Genomic DNA, 17,462 nt, shown 5'->3' with positions numbered 1-17,462 from the left:
TGCTGGGCGGGGGGGGGCGGGGGGGGGGGGGCGGTCGACAAAACAAAATAAAGAATGGAGAATGCTGACAACATTAAGCACTTTAATCCATTCTGAGCTGTTCTTCTGTACTACAGGTATCAGAGCTAAAATCACTGGCAGCAGTCCCTCAGTTTCTATTTCACTGTTTAATGTTTCTCTGTCATGCTCCCAGCCTTCAGAACAGAGTTCTCTTTTTATGTCTAATCTGCATCTTGATTGGCGATTCAATAACATCTTATCGGAGATCTGTTTTGGTGCAGGTTGTCCCTAATGGGAAATCACCGTCTTTGGGCGGCTCCTCGTCGCCACAGATGGGAAGCAGGTGACTTTCTGCTGCCCCCTTCTGGTTTCAGTTGCTGTAAAGCTTAAGCAACATGGATATATATATATATATATATATATCTATATGAGCCCTTCCTATTTTAGGGTCAGACAGCTTTCCAAAAAATGTGAAGTCCTTTCCATCTGGGTGTTTAACTACTCCTGTTTGTTCATAGATGCTCCTGTAAGCATCTATTCCTCCCTATCCCTGAGCCATGATAATCTTTTTACCTTCATGTCCTTGGGGGTGGCAATGGTGAAGATGGAGGGAGAATATTAACCTTAGAAATCTAAACTAGAGTCAAAGTACATTTTCTCTAAGGAGAGAAGTATGGGAAAGAGACAGTCCCTGTTCTTCAAGATGTTGCAATTGAGTAAAACCAACACTAAAGCCTCTGTCCCAAGATTGTTCTAAGGACCTCATAATGTATTCACTTCTTCAAGTCTCATATACTTATCTTAAACCACAGGCACTATTTTAATCCCCATTTTGTGGACGAAGACACTGAGGAACAGAGAATGTAAGTCACCAAATCATATAGTTCATAAGCTGTGTTTAAATTCAGACAGACTGGCTCCAGAGAGGTCATGTTCTTACCTAATACATTATACTGTTTCTGAAGAAAAGAAAAATAAGAACATATATTTGATTAGTCAGAGGAAAAACCTAAATAAGCACTCCTGAAGAGAGAAAAGAACATTCTATAGAAGGGGTCAGAGAAATCACAATCAAACGATGAAGATCAGAGCAAGTTTACGGATGCAGCTGAATTTAGGACAGATCTTCACAGACAGGCTGTATTCTGTTGCAGGATGAGAAGGAGAAGGGAGGGAAAAACAGGGGCAAAGACAACCGAGTAGGGGGCACACTCAGAAAGCAGCAGTCCATCATGGCTGAGTCTAAAAACACCGTGAAGAGTGCCACTGGTCACTACCTGCTAGTAAGTCAGCAAATGGAGGATCATAACAACCTATCTGTACAAGTTTCACAAAGTTCTCATTTTAACAAATAATTGCGGTCTCCTTCCCTTCAAAACTCTGCCTGTGCTTTATCAATAGAGACTAATGACCGAAACAGGCGGCATGCAATACATACAGTGTTCACGTGCTGTGGTGGCTGGGGGTGGGAAGACCCGCTTTAAATCCCAGCTTTGCCCACCATGAGCTACAAAACTAGTGATACATTTGTCTTAATATCAGCACTTATACTTAAAAAGAACATTTCAAAATAGACTCTTGCCTGGTTGAAAAAAATAACAAACATAACAGGAAATCTGGCATGGAAACGACAGGAGCCAAGAGCACTCAAGAGAATGCACATCAAATACGCCTCGTTTCTCAGATGTTCTCTTGTCTACACCCACAGGATCTGGAAATACTTGGGAATTCATCTGCTATTGACCTCAAAATTAATGATGCAATCAACTGAAACCTCTGTTGTCAAAAATCTCTTCCTGAAGCTTCTGTTTATCTACTCATCTCTCCCTTAAATACTGCACCAGCACCTGAAAAGACCTTAATTATCTTTAAATCAAACCTCAATACAAAACCATACCAAAGTCTCTTTGTTTAATAAATGAAATCTGTTCAGTTTTCTCTCTGTCCTATAGCTTTAATTCCTGGCACCGTAATTATGACTTCACAGCTAATGAAAATAACCAATAAACAGATTTTTAGCTAAAAGGACTCTACACTGTAGAAAAAACTTTGGATGTATCTTGTTATAGGAACATAGGAGACTTTAGGTTTAATTTGCAGAAGTTTCTGCAGCTATTGGAATAGATCAACTTTAGCCCTCTCTTTCTAAATCCCATGTATACACAAGGCATTTCTGTGGGCCTTTCAGACAAACATGATAGGAAAATGTCAAATATATACAGTACAGAAATTAGTTCCCCGGAAAACAAAGAGTGAATACCTTACTTTCATACCAAGAAACGTGCCAGTGGTACTTACAGGTAAGATGGTAAATGAAGAAGCCTGCCTCCCAAATCGGGAAGAGAATGAGTGATTCCCTATCCTTTCTGTTTAATTTTACATCTGTTAGCTATTCTTTTGATATTCCTGGTTAAAGTATTTGAACTTCAGTTCAACTATTTAAATAAATAAGGCTCTGAATGAGAAACTAAACAAAAGCTATAACTTTATACTTTCAAAGGCAGGTCTGGCTCAGTCTCTGTGGCTCAGTCATCACCCTAAAGGATAATGCTGTGAAAGTGCTGCACTCAATATGCCAGGAAATTTGGAAAACTCAGCGGTGACCACAGGACTGGAAAAGGTCAGTTTTCATTCGAATTCCAAAGAAACGCAAGGCCAAAGAATGCTCAAACTACCACATAATTACACTCATTTTACATGCTAGCAGAGTAATGCTCAAAATTCTTAAAGCCAGGCTTCAAGAGTAAGTGAACTGAGAACTTCCAGATGTTCAAACTGGATTTAGAAAAGGTAGAGGGACCAGCGATCAAATTGCCAACATCTGCTGGATCATAGAAAAAGCAAGAGAGTTCCAGAAAAACTTCTGGAACTACTTCTGAATCTACTTCTGCTTTATTGATTACACCAAAGCCTTTGACTGTGTGGATCACAACAAACTGGAAAATTCTTCAAGAGATGGGAATACCAGACCACTTGACCTGCCTCCTGAGAAACCTGTATGCAGGTAAAGAAGCAACAGTTAGAACTGGACATGGAACAACAGACTGGTTCCAAACAGGGAGAGGAGTACATCAAGGCTGTATATTGTCATCCTGTTTATTTAACTTATATGCAGAGTACATCATGTGAAATGCCAGGCTGGATAAAGCACAAGCTGGAATCAAGAGTGCTGGGAGAAATATCAATAACCTCAGATATGCAGATGACACCACCCTTATGGCAGAAAGTGAAGAGAATCTAAATAAAGAGCCTCTTGACAAAAGTGAAAGAGGACAGTGGAAAAGCTAGCTTAAAACTCAACGTTCAAAAAATGAAGATCATAGCATTCAGTCCCATGACTTCTTGGGAAATAGACGTAGAAACAATGGAAACAGTGACAGACTTATTTCTTGGGCTCCAAACCACTGCAAATGGTGATTGCAGCCATGAAATTAAAAGATGCTTGCTCCCTGGAGGAAAATCTATGACAAAACTAGAGAGAGTATTCAAAAGTAGAGACATTACTTTGCCAACAAAGGTGCATCTAGTCAAAGCGAAGGTTTTTCCAGTGGTCATGTATGGATGTGAGAGTTGGACCATAAAGAAGGCTGAGCACTGAAGAATTGATGCTTTTGAACTGCAGTGTTGGAGAAGGCTCTTGATCAAACCAGTCAATCCTAAAGGAAATCAGTCCTGAATATTCATTGGAAGGACTGATGCTGAAGCTGAAACCCCAATACTTTGGCCACCTGATGCGAAGAAATGACTCACTATAAAAGACCCTGATGCTAGGAAAGACTGAAGGCAGGAGGAGAAGGGGACGACAGAAGATACGATGGTTGGATGGCATCACTGATTCAATGGACATGAGCTGGAGCAAACTCTGGGAGTTGGTGTAGGACAGGGAAGCCTGGTGTGCTGCTGTCTATGGGGTCGCAAAGAGTTAGACACGACTGAGCAACTGAACTGAACTGATACTTTCAAAGTCTGAAGCTCCTGGTAATAAAATACTAATGTCTACCTCTCTATGGGCTTCCCTGGTGGCTCAGAGGGTAAAGTGTCTGCCTGCGGGAGACCTGGGTTGGAGCCCCGGGTTGGGAAGATCCCCTGGAGAAGGAAATGGCAACCCACTCCAGTACTCTTGTCTGGGAAATTCCAGACAGAGGAGCCTGGTAGGCTACAGACCATGGGACTGCAAAGAGTCACATACAACTGAGCAACTTCGACATCTCTGCATCAGTGAGACTGAGAAACACAGGTTTCAGATATGTTAAGGTCCCTTGAGAGGGATCCAGGATCATTTGCTCATCTAGGAAGCTGATGTCCAGGTAATTCATTAATTCCAAGTTACCGATCAACCCAGGAAACAGGTCCTGAAAATACAGGTCCTGATCCTTTCCTCCCACTGTGATTCCTTCAGGGTCTTTTCAGCACTTTTTTCCCCATGACTATGTATTTTTAACTGGTGAACCTCTGCATATGCTTGGTTTTTCTGGGTTTAGTTAAATTCAGGTCACTTTGTTAAGAGGTATTTCGTGTTCACTGTATATTCTGGTTTATTACCTAAACTGCCTCAGGAAAAAGAACTAGCACAAAGAGCCATGGTGGTCTAGCTGATGAGCCCCTGAACTTGAAGTCCGGCCTTCATCCACAACTAGAACTCAGATCTGTCACACGGCAACAACTGGTTAGTCTTCCTAAGTCTTAACTTCACAGACTCTGGGAGTTAGCAGGACTTTAGAGAGCACCTAGTCTCTCCTGGTGCCAGGCTATCAGGCAGGCCCTAATGCAGGTATGTTTTGCAGTTGGTCTGTCTCCGAAGGTCAGTAGGTATAAGACGTGATGCAGCAAACCTGGAAACAGATATGTGAACAATGAAGAGGCAAAAGAAAAACCCACCCCCTTGCTGTCTTCTAAATGTACTTCCAATACTTTGTACAATACTGGTACAATCAACATACCAGACATTTCCTCATTAACTGAGGCTCAATTTCAGTTCATTTTTGACCTTGTTTTCTAACTTTATATTCATCCTATCACTAATTCTATTGACTTTTCCTTCTTATGCGCAAAATATCTCTCTTCATTTCCACTGTCAACTACTACAAGACAGGCCTTTTATCACCTTAAATGAAATTGCTCAGTCGCGTCCGACTCTTTGCAACCCCATGATCTGTAGCCCACCAGGCTCCTCCATCCATGGAATTTTCTAGGCAAGAGTACTGGAGCGGGTTGCCATTTCCTTCTCCAGGGGATCTTCCCAACCCAGGGATCGAACCTGGGTCTCCCACATTGTGGGCAGACGCTTTACTGTCTGAGCCACCAGGGAATCCCCTTTATCACATTAAGTATAGACAATAAATTTCCCTCCAACATTTAATCTCCTTCAGTCCAAATTTTACTGTTACTAATGTTCTTGAAATACTTTTATGATACACACTGCTCAGGAATCTACTGACAACTAACATTCTTGCAGAAGTGTTAGCTGCTCAATTGTGTCTGACTGTTTGTGACTCTATGGACTGCAGCCTACCAGGCTCCTCTGTCCGTGGAATTCTTCAGGCAAGGATATCGGAGTGGGTTACCATTCCCTTTTCCAAGGGATCTTCCTAACCCAGGGATTGAACCTGGGTTTCTTGCATTGCAGGCAGATTCTTTACCATCTGAGCCATCAGGGAAGGCCCCCAAAATATGCTCCTCTGTCCATGGAACTCTCCAGGCAGGAATACTGGAGTGGGTTACCATTCCCTTCTTCAGGGGATCCTCCAGTCACAGGGATCTAACCAGGTCTCCTGCATTGCAGGCAGATTCTTTATTGTCTGAGCCTCCAGGGAATAACCTTGAGGCTCTTTTTAAAAGTACTTTTTGAAAAACTAATATACACAGGCCTTGATGGACATAATCTGTTTGTAACAGGTATTATTCCACATGTATGCAGTGTGTCAGGAGTTCTGAGAAGTGAAATTATTGGTCAAAGGATATGTGTGTTCATAATTTTGAGAGTGAAAGTTGCTCAGTTATGTCCAACTCTTTGTGACCCCATGGACTCTGCAACCCCATGGACACTCCATGGAATTCTCCAGGCCAGAATACTGGAGTGGGTAGCCTTTCCCTTCTCCAGGGCATCCTCCCGATCCAGGAATCGAAACAGGGTCTCCTGCATTGCAGTGGATTCTTTACCAACTGAGCTGTCAGGGAATGTTGCCCAAGTTCTCTCTACAGAAGCTGTACCAGTTTACATATCTATAAGCAATGTATGATGCTGCCAGCATGCTGCTCTCTCTATAACCTGCCTTACTCCAGGTAGGCCCCTATAAATCCCCATAAAGTTAGTTCTCGCCCCACTCTATTTTATCTAGTTATCCCCAGCCAATTTATAAACTTTCTGATTGCAGTGATTCATATCCTTCCTTTGAACATACCACAGTTCTGGCAAATTAAAAAGTACTTCTCTTAAACCTTCTATTGGCTTCGGAACTTCCTTTTATAAACAGAGATGAGAATCATTTGTCTTATAGACTTGAAATCCGAAATTCTGTCAGGACAGTTTAAATTTGCCTTCAATGGAAAAAGAGTGATTACTGACTTTCACAAAAGCAATCTCACTTCATACCATTATAATCTTCCTGCTATCTTATTTCTGTCCTGTTTCTAAATATATACTGGGCTTCCCTGGTGGTTCAACAGGTAAAGAATCTGTCTGCAATGCAGTTGACTACCTGCAGTGCAGGAGACCCAGATTTGATCCCCAGAAGATCCCCTGGAGAAGGAAATGGCAACCCACTCCAGTGTTCTTGCCTAAAAAATCCCATGGACAGAGAAGCCTGGTGGTGCAGGAGACCCAGATTTGATCCCCAGAAGATCCCCTGGAGAAGGAAATGGCAACCCACTCCAGTGTTCTTGCCTAAAAAATCCCATGGACAGAGAAGCCTGGTGGTGCAGGAGACCCAGATTTGATCCCCAGAAGATCCCCTGGAGAAGGAAATGGCAACCCACTCCAGTGTTCTTGCCTAAAAAATCCCATGGACAGAGAAGCCTGGTGGGCTACAGTCCATGGGGTCGCAAGAGCCGGACATGACCTAGCAACTAAACCATCACCATATACTAGGCATTCAATACATATTTCTGGAATTGATTTTGCTCCTAATTTCCTTATTATTAATGAAATATTTATGTCTGTATGTGTGCACATACACAGACACACACGGTGATTCTAAAATTGATATGGAGTGCAAAAGACTAGGTAAAACGACTTTGAAGAAAGAAAAGAACCAAGTTGGAAGCCTTACACCACCTAATTTTAAGACTGACTATAAAAGACAGCCACAAAGACAGTGCAGCACTGGCATCAGGGAGACAGCGGAGACACGTCCCCGGCACTCTACGGCTAGGACTCCGTGCTTCCACTGCAAGGGGCAAGCGTTCTATCCTTAGTCAGGGAAATCCCACATGCTGTCCAGAGCAGCCAAATGGGGAGAAAAGACAGGAAGCGGAATAGAGATCAAAGGAACAAAACAGCACAGAAAGAGATTCACTCATCTACACTCAACTGATTTTTGACAAAGATTCAAAGATAGTTCAATGCAGAAAGAATAGTCTTCAACAAATGGTTCTGACAGGACTAGGTATTCTTATGCCAAAAATTTAACTTGGACCCTTACCTCATACCATATAAAAAAATGTAGTAACTTAAAATGGATCACAGACCTAATCATGGAACCTAAAACTATAAACCTTCTCAAACAAAACACAACAGAAAAATCTCTGTGATGTTGGGTGAAGCAAAGATTTCTCATTTGACACCAAAGGCACAATTTAGAAAAGAAAAAACTATTAATAACAAACTGGACTTCCATCAAAAATAAAAACTGCTCTTTGAAAATACTGTTAGTGAATAAAAAGATAAATAAAATTACAAGAGAAAAAGTTCTCAAAATTCAATAATAAGAAAACAAATGATTCAATAAAAGATGCGACCAACAGATATTTCACCAAGGAGTTGTAAGGACTGAAGATAAGCACATGAAAAGATGCTCAATATCAGGCAAATATTTACACAAATTAAAATCACAGTGACAGTGAGACATCATTAAACAACACATGCTAGCATGGTCAACTCTGCTGGCAAAAATATGGAGGCCCTGGAATTGCTGTTGGGATTGGACAATGGTATGAACACTCTGGAATGTATACCTACCACATGCTCCAGCCTTCCACACATAGACAGATATTTACCCCAAAGAAATGAAAGCATATGTCTCTACAAAGACCTATCCACAGATGTCAGCAGCAGCAGGCACTGCTTTGGACTCCGAGGTTAAGGGTCTCCAGGGACCCATTCATTACCACAGAGAAATCAGAGAGCAATGTGTGAGATCACTCTGGGCAAGCTGGGTGGAACGGCAGAACCAAAGCCAGGAAAACACCCTTGAAGATTACCTCTACACTCCTATTACCAGGCTCCAGGCTGAAATAACAAGATCAGTATAGGGAGAGAAGTGCAAAGTCAGGAGTGGAGTCTCCACGGGACTTTGGCAAGGTGTGGACGATGCTCCTGACAATCTGGTATCCTCTCATGTAGAGCCATTAACAGTTAACTCTCTCCCAGGCCTGCGGTAAGGATGAGCAAATAAGAACTGCAGAAACCACTTAGCTATTTAAAGTATGAAACTGTTTATAAAAAATGCTCTAAGACTCATTTACTGCCCCTTGAGCTCTTTGCTCTTTCCTTAATAACGTTCAAACATGATGAGATCTGGCAGTATGCTAACAGAAAGATTTTAAATTTCCTTTTAGTGCTATAAAACATAATCTCTATGCCCTCAAAGAAAAATGACTACTGCTTAACTCATGAACAGTGTTCCCTCCTAATAAACTCCCCCATTCCCTTCTTCCTACAGGCAGAAATGGATTCTTACAACATAAGCCTGGGGTAGTGTACTCACCTTCTAAGGAACCATGTGGATATTTTTGCTTATTGAAAAATGAAGCTATTTTGGTCCTTCCTTTTCAAGGCTGGCTGCCAACCTGGGACCTGGAGACGTGCAGGCTGCCATCTGCCTCACCCCAGCTGTTCCTGACCTGCCATCCGTCTCCAACTGGGGACGCCTGGTATATGCCAGGTCAGTTAAGCCATGGATGAAAGATGCCTGAGGCCCAGGTACAGCGTGGATGAAAATGTTGGCAGCATACTGCCTGCCACGCAGCCTTGATTTCCTCTCATTAATGGGTGGCACGCCACTCTCCATGACAACACAGAGAGCTGCATTCTGAGAAAAACAGACCTTCTCATGGAGCTCTGCAGAGATCTTTTCTTATTGTGTGACAATTAATGCGGCATTCCTGACATTTTTGCTAAAACCTGAAAGGCTAACTTTTTAAAAAATGTATTCTTAAAATAGAAAACGCTAAGTAAATGTTAGAAATTTCTATCACTTATCCTTCAGGACTGACCATTTATGTTGCAGATTAAATTATCAGTTTAGATTATTGATGCATGAATAGTAAAAGAAGCAAGTTTAATTTCATGCATCTCTAAACTGGCACCGTGCTAAAATGATTTGAAAGTCTAAATATGCCTTTAAAAACGCAATTTGCAAACATCCTCACTGAAGAGGAGGATGTCTCACAGAAGAAGGAACTTTTATGGTTTGGCTCTGCATTTTGTTAATGCAGTAATCAAATACTAATACAGCCACTGTTAAAGCTTGTTATAAACCGTGAAAGCAACACCTTTTACTGGTGGCACAATTTCACCGATGACATGCAATTTTACCTCCTGAAAGGGAGACCCAGAGCTTGCCTGAGGGCTCGCCCGTCTGCACGTGGGCACCATGCACTAACCTGGAGAGTCTTGAGCGTAGAACTGCTCATCAGGTGGCCCAGGAAAGACACACCCCCTCACCACTCTGGTTTCCATGGAATTCTTTCTGCCTCAGTTTTCTTAAAAATAAGTTGCAGCCCCATCTGAAACCCTTATCGATTCTTGCGCTGGGAAAGCACTGCCTTGGTTTTTCTAGCCCTGTCCCGCTGTTGACATTTCGCCCTTGTGGTTTCCCTTCTCACTGCAGGACAGACATGGTTTACCTGCACACCTTCTATGCTGAGTGTGCTCAGTGAATCTCCATGCCTTAGTCTCTTGAGTCAGTAACATCAAGATGCAGATCAGACTCTTAGCAGCACTATAAATTAATAGTAAAGCAAAAGGTAGGAAGCCCTTTTTCTTCAAAAGCCAATGAGAGGGCATGTGGGCAGAAAGCAAAAATTAATGTTTTGCCCAAGGAGGGGGGAAAATTCGCTAAATTCCTTTTACTGACATGGGACATGTAAAATTGTGCTTAACAAATGTAGAGCATGGATCAGCAGTCACCTTCTCATGCTCACCAGCACTGAGCAGCCTCCTCCTCTCAGCTGTCCTGGGCTGGGCTGTGCTTACCTTTCTCTTCCGGGCTGCCAAGCTCTGCTGCTACTGTGGGCGGAACACTGCGGCTCCTCTGCAACCTGGGGCTGGAGTGGGGCAAGAGGTGCTGACACTACAGTCAAGCAGAGGTGTTCCTGCCCAAGCCCATCCTAGCACTGCTCGGACAGCATCTCAGGGCCTCCCCAAACCTCATGTTTCAGCAAACCTCTTCTGCTCCAGTCGGGAGACAAGAGACTGCCTGTATCTAAACTTGACACATATCCCACCCATATGCCTAACTCTAGGAGGTTTAATCTAAAATAAGAGACGAAAGGCTTCTTCTCAACAGGGGCTTCCCTGGTGGCTCATTAGTAAAGAATATGCCTGCCAATGCAGGAGACAGGGGTTCGATCCAGATCTGGGAAGATCCCACATGGTGTGAAGCAACTGCTAAGCCCGTGCTCTGGAGCCTGTGAGCCGCACTACTGAACGCGTGTGCCGCAACGACCAAAGTCCTTGTGCCTAGAGCCTGCACTCTGCAATGAGAGGAGCCACCACAACGAGAAGCCTGCACACTGTAACTAGAGTAGCCCCTGCTCGCCGCACCTAGAGAAAGCCTGAGTGTGGCAACAAAGGCCCAGCACAGCCAAAAATAAATAAATAGAATTATTAAAAAAAAAAAAAAGAAGTAGAAAACTTCTAAAGGCCTAGGGGAAGAAGCAGGAATAAATCCAAGTAAAAGGTCTTCACAGTGAGGTTTGTAATATTTTTCTGCAGCATGAACTCTCAGGCAGTCTGATGGCACCTTCTCATAATGTTTCAAACACAGGATTACGAAGGAAACCAGTTATAGTGAAACAAAATTATCAAAACATCAAAAAGTCCCTGAGATATGGTCACATGTGCTTCTCCATTAATAAAGGAAATAACACTAGCCAGCAACAGTTTAATTATAAATGCAAGTTCTAGGCAGTGATGAGCATAATTTGTCAAGATTCTGGCAACAAATCCAATGAGATATAAGAAAATATTAAAAGATATTAAAAAAATCTTTATTTATGAGAAAGACACTAACAGTACTGTAGTCTGCTGTCAATATTCACAACGGAAGGCAATGCTAAATATTACTGGAAGGTAAGTGAAAATAAAAATGTAATTTTATTCTCATCTAGGTTCACAGACCTCCCCCTTGAATTCTCTCCCGCCAACATGATCCATAAAGCAGCTGGAGGCACAGCTTTTCTGGCTGAAACAGCAGCCGAGGGCTGGGGGCAGAGCTGCCTGTCCTGTCCCTCACAGCCTATTGCTCTCCCAGCCTCGCACCGAGGCCCCTGCGAGGGACCAGCTCGAGGGCTCCTCGGAGGACAGTTTGCAAGCCATTCATGAAGGGATTTATCACTCAGCCTGCTGAGAGTATCCTGCAACAGCAGGCCTGTGCCTGCTGTCCTAACCTCCCAACCACAGTATACACAGTTTATGAAATCCCCAGCTCAAGTCAATCTTATCTTGATTTATTTTGCTTTTTACTTTTTTATTCTCTTATTTTAATCATGTTTATTTTGCACAGCCCAACAGTTCTTAGCAGGTTTTGTTCTCTTGTTTCTTAGCTTTCATATTTTATTTACTTCAATTTAGCTTTTTCTTTTTTACTATTTTACTCATTTTTACTCTTGGGTTTGTTGTAGAGTATTAATCAAGTTTTTTTGAAAAAATATTCTCCATCTATACAGCTCCTAGAATTAACTGACTTAATCATCTTTAGTTTACATTATTCTTTTGTTTAAAGCATGATTTCTCTTTCCTTAGTATTTGCATTTACTTACAAGTAGCAGTGCAGAAGTTGGTCAAAAGGTTGTGGGTCCTCAGAGAAGAGGCTTAGGGCCCAAATGGGTGGCTGAATATTTGCTCTCCCTCCTGCTATCTGGGGCTTCCCTCATAGCTCAGTTGGTAAAGGATCTGCCTGCAATACAGGAGTCCCCGGTTTGATTCCTGGATCAGGAAGATCCGCTGGAGAAGGGACAGGCTACCTGCTCCAGTATTCTTGGGCTTCCCTTGTGGCCCAGCTGGTAAAGAACCAGGTTTGATCCCTGGGTTGGGAAGATCCCCTGGAGAAGGGAAAGGCTACCCACTCCAGTATTCTGGTCTGGAGAATTCCATGGATTGTATAGCCCATGGGGTCGCAAAGAGTCAGAAAGGACTGAGCAACTTTCACTTTCACGCAATCTAAAGAGCAGCCTCTGTATTTCTCCTTAAAAGATGCCTGGGACTCTAATGTTGATGCCCCCAAACTTTTAAACCTGTGTACTTCAGGAGAGTCAAAGGCTGAGTCTCTGCTGGGACGAGAGGATGGTTAACACACTGGCATGTGTCAGGAACACCCTGAACTGTGGGGCTTGGAACTGCTTACTTCTGCATCTGACTTAATGGCAGATGCTCAACCAGTTCTCCATGGACCACTCCAGGTTTTCAAACTTCTCCTCTTCTCTCAGACTTTATGTAATCACCGGGAAGATCTGATCACCAAAGATGTGGGGATGCAGCCATTACACTCTGCTCACAGAGCCTGGTCTCTACAGGCTGAGGCAGGAAACGATTTGCACCAGTGGCAGAGGTGGCAGCCAGCCTTCCCCTCAAGGAGGATACCTCCTGGGAAATGAGAAATCCCCCAGGCCAGTGAGCAAGAGAGGGTTAGTTGCAGGATTAATAACTTGCTCCTATGTTTCCATATCCTCCACTGTTTACTCCGAGATGACACCAGTGTGAAAATGCTAGGCACTGCAACCACACATGCTGAAGACTGCTGGAAATCCCACAGGCTCTTGGGGTCCTCAGGATTAACACTCCTGATTTCAATTCAAGGAGAGAAACCCCAAGAGTTCATAACTTGACCTGTAACTCTGCTGAGGCATTATTATATTTTGTATATTCTCTAAGGCTGGAAAGCAGATGATACTTAGCTGATGAATGAACACTGGCCAACCTCCATCATCTAAAGCTGATGTTGCTTTATGGTGCTGTACCAAGTCTCACACACAGACAACAATATCATCAAGTCACAAGGATGTTTCTTAAAAAAAAAAAAAAAGCAGAGTAAAATAGAGAAAGAACAGAAATAAAAGAGTGATTAAGTCATGGTGAGAACACTAGATTTGATTAAGCAAAGGATGGAATGTCAAATTAAACAATGGCTTCGATTTAAGATGGACAGGAACAAGAGTATCCTACATGACCTAACTAAAAATAGGAAATAGAGATTTTGTGACTTTCAATAAGACTCCTCTCACAAAACTGAACATGATATGAAGAATTAATCACAGAAGGCCTTTCGGGAGGACTGAAATTTCTCAGTTACACTTTAATTATGAAGACAAGAACAGTGTCTAACTTATTCATCACTACATGCCTAGAACTTTGGATAAATTCTGGGCACACGATGGGTGCTCAGTAAATACACGCTGAAATGAGTTCTATGCTTCAGAGGTAGAGGTAAACTTGGGACATATTTCTTCTAAGACCATGGCACTATGTCCTGAATGGAATTCTAAATGGTTCCTATTTATAAATTGGAATTATTTTCTGCATTTTCCCATGAACAAAGCAAACAAAGATGCTAGCCCAAATGCACCTTTCACCATAGGCAAAATCAACTACCAACGGAGCCCTACAGTGTCAAAGATCCACTAAAGGAAGGAGATTCCTTGCTCTCACCAAGGAAGTCACTTGTGTTTATCTTAATGAAGGGTAGGAAAAAAGTGTTAGTCACTCGGTCATGTCTCTTTGTAATCCCATGGACTTTAGGCCACCAGGTTCCTCTGTCCATGGAATTCTCCAGGCAAGAACATTGGAGTGGGTTGCCATTTACTTCTCCAGGGGATCTTTCTGACCCTGGGATCAAACCCAGGTCTACTGCAAGGTGGGCAGATTTACTATCAGAGCCATCAGGGAAGCCCAGGAAGGGTCGGAGGGCACTTGCAATCACGGTTTCAGGGCCTAGAATTTAAACTTAGGACACTGAAAGGCAATCTGAGATTTAAAATATTTTTTTTAAGGTTAGGAATCTCATCTTGGAGAAGGAAATGGCAACCCACTCCAGTGTTCTTGCCTGGAGAATCCCAGGGATGGGGGAGCCTGGTGGGCTGCCGTCTCTGGGGTTGCACAGAGTCGGACACGACTGAAGCGACTTAGCAGCAGCAGCAGCAGGAATCTCATCTACTTGAGATTTATATTTAAATAGAAAACACCAAAATGATGGTAGAATCTACCCAATTCAGAAAGAAAACAAAAGAAGTCTCATTGCTACTTAGCAATATCACATATGAAAAAACTGGAAACATTTTCACTAATCTAAAGAAGGCTTTAAAAAATATACTCAGATGGAAATAACTGAAAACTCTCTTGATCAAAACAGTGTTAAGATCAAATGGAACTTCTAATGCAACACTTACTGGAAACATTTTAAATTTCAGTCCGAATCTTTTCTTGCTGCCTAGGAATTGGAGCAAATCATAAATCAGGCCTTTAAAATCACAATAAGGAATCACATGAAAAGTCAGTTGTAAGGTATCACTTCGACAGTTATTTGATAGATGAAAAATCAACTACAAGAATGAATCATAATTTATTTGCATCACGGACTCAATGGACGTGAGTCTGAGTGAACTCTGGGAGATGGTGATGGACAGGGAGGCCTGGCGTGCTGCAATTCATGGGGTCGCAAAGAGTCGGATACGGCTGAGCAACTGAACTGAACTGAACTGATTTGATCAATCTTTTACATAATGAGCTTTAGGTTATTCCAGTTTTCAGTGGTATAGATTGTACACAGGGGTGAGTATATCTGAGGTTCAGTGGAATTGTTCCCAGTTGTGAAAAAGAATGAAGCAAATGCAGCAATGTAGAAAAAGTTTTGGAATAGTGTTAGTTGAAAATAGTGCTTAAATAGGTCCCATTTGTTTTTATTTCCATTATTCTAAGAGATGGATTTTTTAAAAAAATGTGATGTCAGAGACTGTTCTGCCTATGTTTTCCTCTAGGAGTTTTATAGTGTCCAGTCTCATATTTAGGCTTTTCATGTATTTTGAGCTTATTTTTGTGTATGGTATTAAAGAATAATCTTTAAAAAAAATCTTTAAAAAGTTTCATTTTTAACATGCAGCTGTCCAGTTTTCCCAGCACCATTTATTGAAGAGATCATCTTTCCAACATTGGGTAGTCTTGCCTCCTTTGTCATAGATTAATTGACCATAGGTGCATGGGTTTATTTCTGGGTTTTCTACCCTGTTCCATTGATCTATATTTTTATTTTTGTGCCAGTACCATACTGTTTTGATGACTGTAGCTTTGTAGTATAGTCTGAAGCCAAGAGCCTGATTCCTCCAGCTGCATTTTTCCTTCTCAAGATTGCTTTGGCTATTCAGCATCTTTTGTGTCACCATACAAATTTTAAACTCAAAAGCTTTTGTATAGCAAAGGAAACAATAAACAAAACAGAAAGACAACCCACAGATTGGGAGAAAATATTTGCAAATGATGTGACTGACAAGGGATTAGTCTCTAAAGTTTACGAAGAGCTCATGATGCATAACAGCGTCAAAACAACCTAATCAAAAAATGGGCAGAAGACCTAAACAGACATTTCTCCAAAGAAGACACACATAAGGCCAAGAGATACATGGAAAGATGCTCAACACTGCTAATTATTAGAGAAATGCAAAATCAAAACTACCTTACACCAGCCAGAATGGCCATCATCAAAAAATCCACAAATAAGAAATGCTGGAGAGGGTGTGAAGAGAAGAGAGCCCTCCTACACTGCGGGTGGAAATGTACATTGGTACAGCCACCATGGGGAGCAGAATGGAGGCTCCTTAAAAAACTAAAACTGAGCTACCACATGAATCTGCAGTCCCACTCCTGGCATATATCTGGAGGAAAACATGATCCAAAAAGAAACATACACCCCAATGTTCATTGCAGTGCTGTTTACAACAGTGAAGACATGGAAGCCACCTAAACGTCCATCAACAGAGGAATGGATAACGACGACGTGGTACATATACACAATGGAATGTTACCCAGCCATTAAAAAGAATGCAAGAATGCCATGTGCAGCAACGTGGACGGACAAGAGGTTGTCATACTGAGTGAAGCCAGTCAGACAGAGAAGGAGAAATACCATCTGAATTTCTTACATGTGGAATCTAAAAAGAAACGATACAAACGACCTTACCTACAAAACAAAAGGAGACTTACAGACTTAGAAAACGAACTTATGGCTGCCAGAGGTAAGGGACAGTTAGGGAGTTTGGGATGGACACGTACACACTGCTATAGTTAGAATGGATACCCAACAAGGATAAACTGTACAGCTCATGGAACGCTGCTCAGTGCTATGTGGCAGCCCGGATGGGAAGGGGGTTTGGGGTAGAATGGATAAATGTACATGTACGGCTGAGTCCCTCTGCTGTTCACCTGAAACTATCACAACGCTGTTCATCAGCTATAGCCCAATATAAAATAAAGTTTAAAATTAAAAAAAAAAAAAAAACAAAGAAAATCGGTGCTGAATGGGGCTTAAAAAGTATATTTCCAGCTAAATAAAAAAGGGAGAGAAAGACATATTTTTTTCTCCTATCAGTAACAAAAATTCAGTAGTATGAAAATACCTCTATTGGGCAAGCTTTGGCAAAAGTTATTGAAACTAAATATGTATGTATGTCAATGTATATGTATCATTACATCTACATATATATATTAAATATATATACTATGAGAACTCTGTGAAAAATTACTTACGTAAGAATTATTAATGGCTGTGTTGTACATCATACAAAAAGTAAAAACAACACAAAGTCCCTACAGTAGGGAACTGGTTTAAATAACATACTCAGGACTTCCCTGGTGGTACGGTGGATAAGAAGCCAGCTCCAGTGTAGAGGTTACGAGTTCAATTCTGTCCAGGAAAATTCCACATGCCTCAGAGCAACAAAGCCCGTGCACCACAATCAGCAGAGCCTGCACACTCTAGGGCCCACAAGCCACAGCTTCGGAGCCCACCTGCTGCAATTACTGAAGCCCGCATGCC

At 42.0% G+C, this 17,462-nt stretch overlaps 1 protein-coding gene across 1 annotated transcript in view; it reads right to left on the bottom strand.

The window, feature by feature from the left end:
- The window catches only part of MRPS27 (mitochondrial ribosomal protein S27), a 102,600-nt gene that overhangs the window by 58,004 nt on the left and 27,134 nt on the right, over nt 1-17,462 (bottom strand). The gene's annotated exons all lie outside the window — the stretch shown is intronic.

This window comes from Budorcas taxicolor, chromosome 20, assembly GCF_023091745.1.
Source record: "Budorcas taxicolor isolate Tak-1 chromosome 20, Takin1.1, whole genome shotgun sequence".
Taxonomy (NCBI): Eukaryota; Metazoa; Chordata; class Mammalia; order Artiodactyla; family Bovidae; genus Budorcas; species Budorcas taxicolor.
The sequence above is the reverse complement of the archived record's forward strand: the minus strand, read 5'-3'. Positions and strand labels throughout refer to the sequence as shown.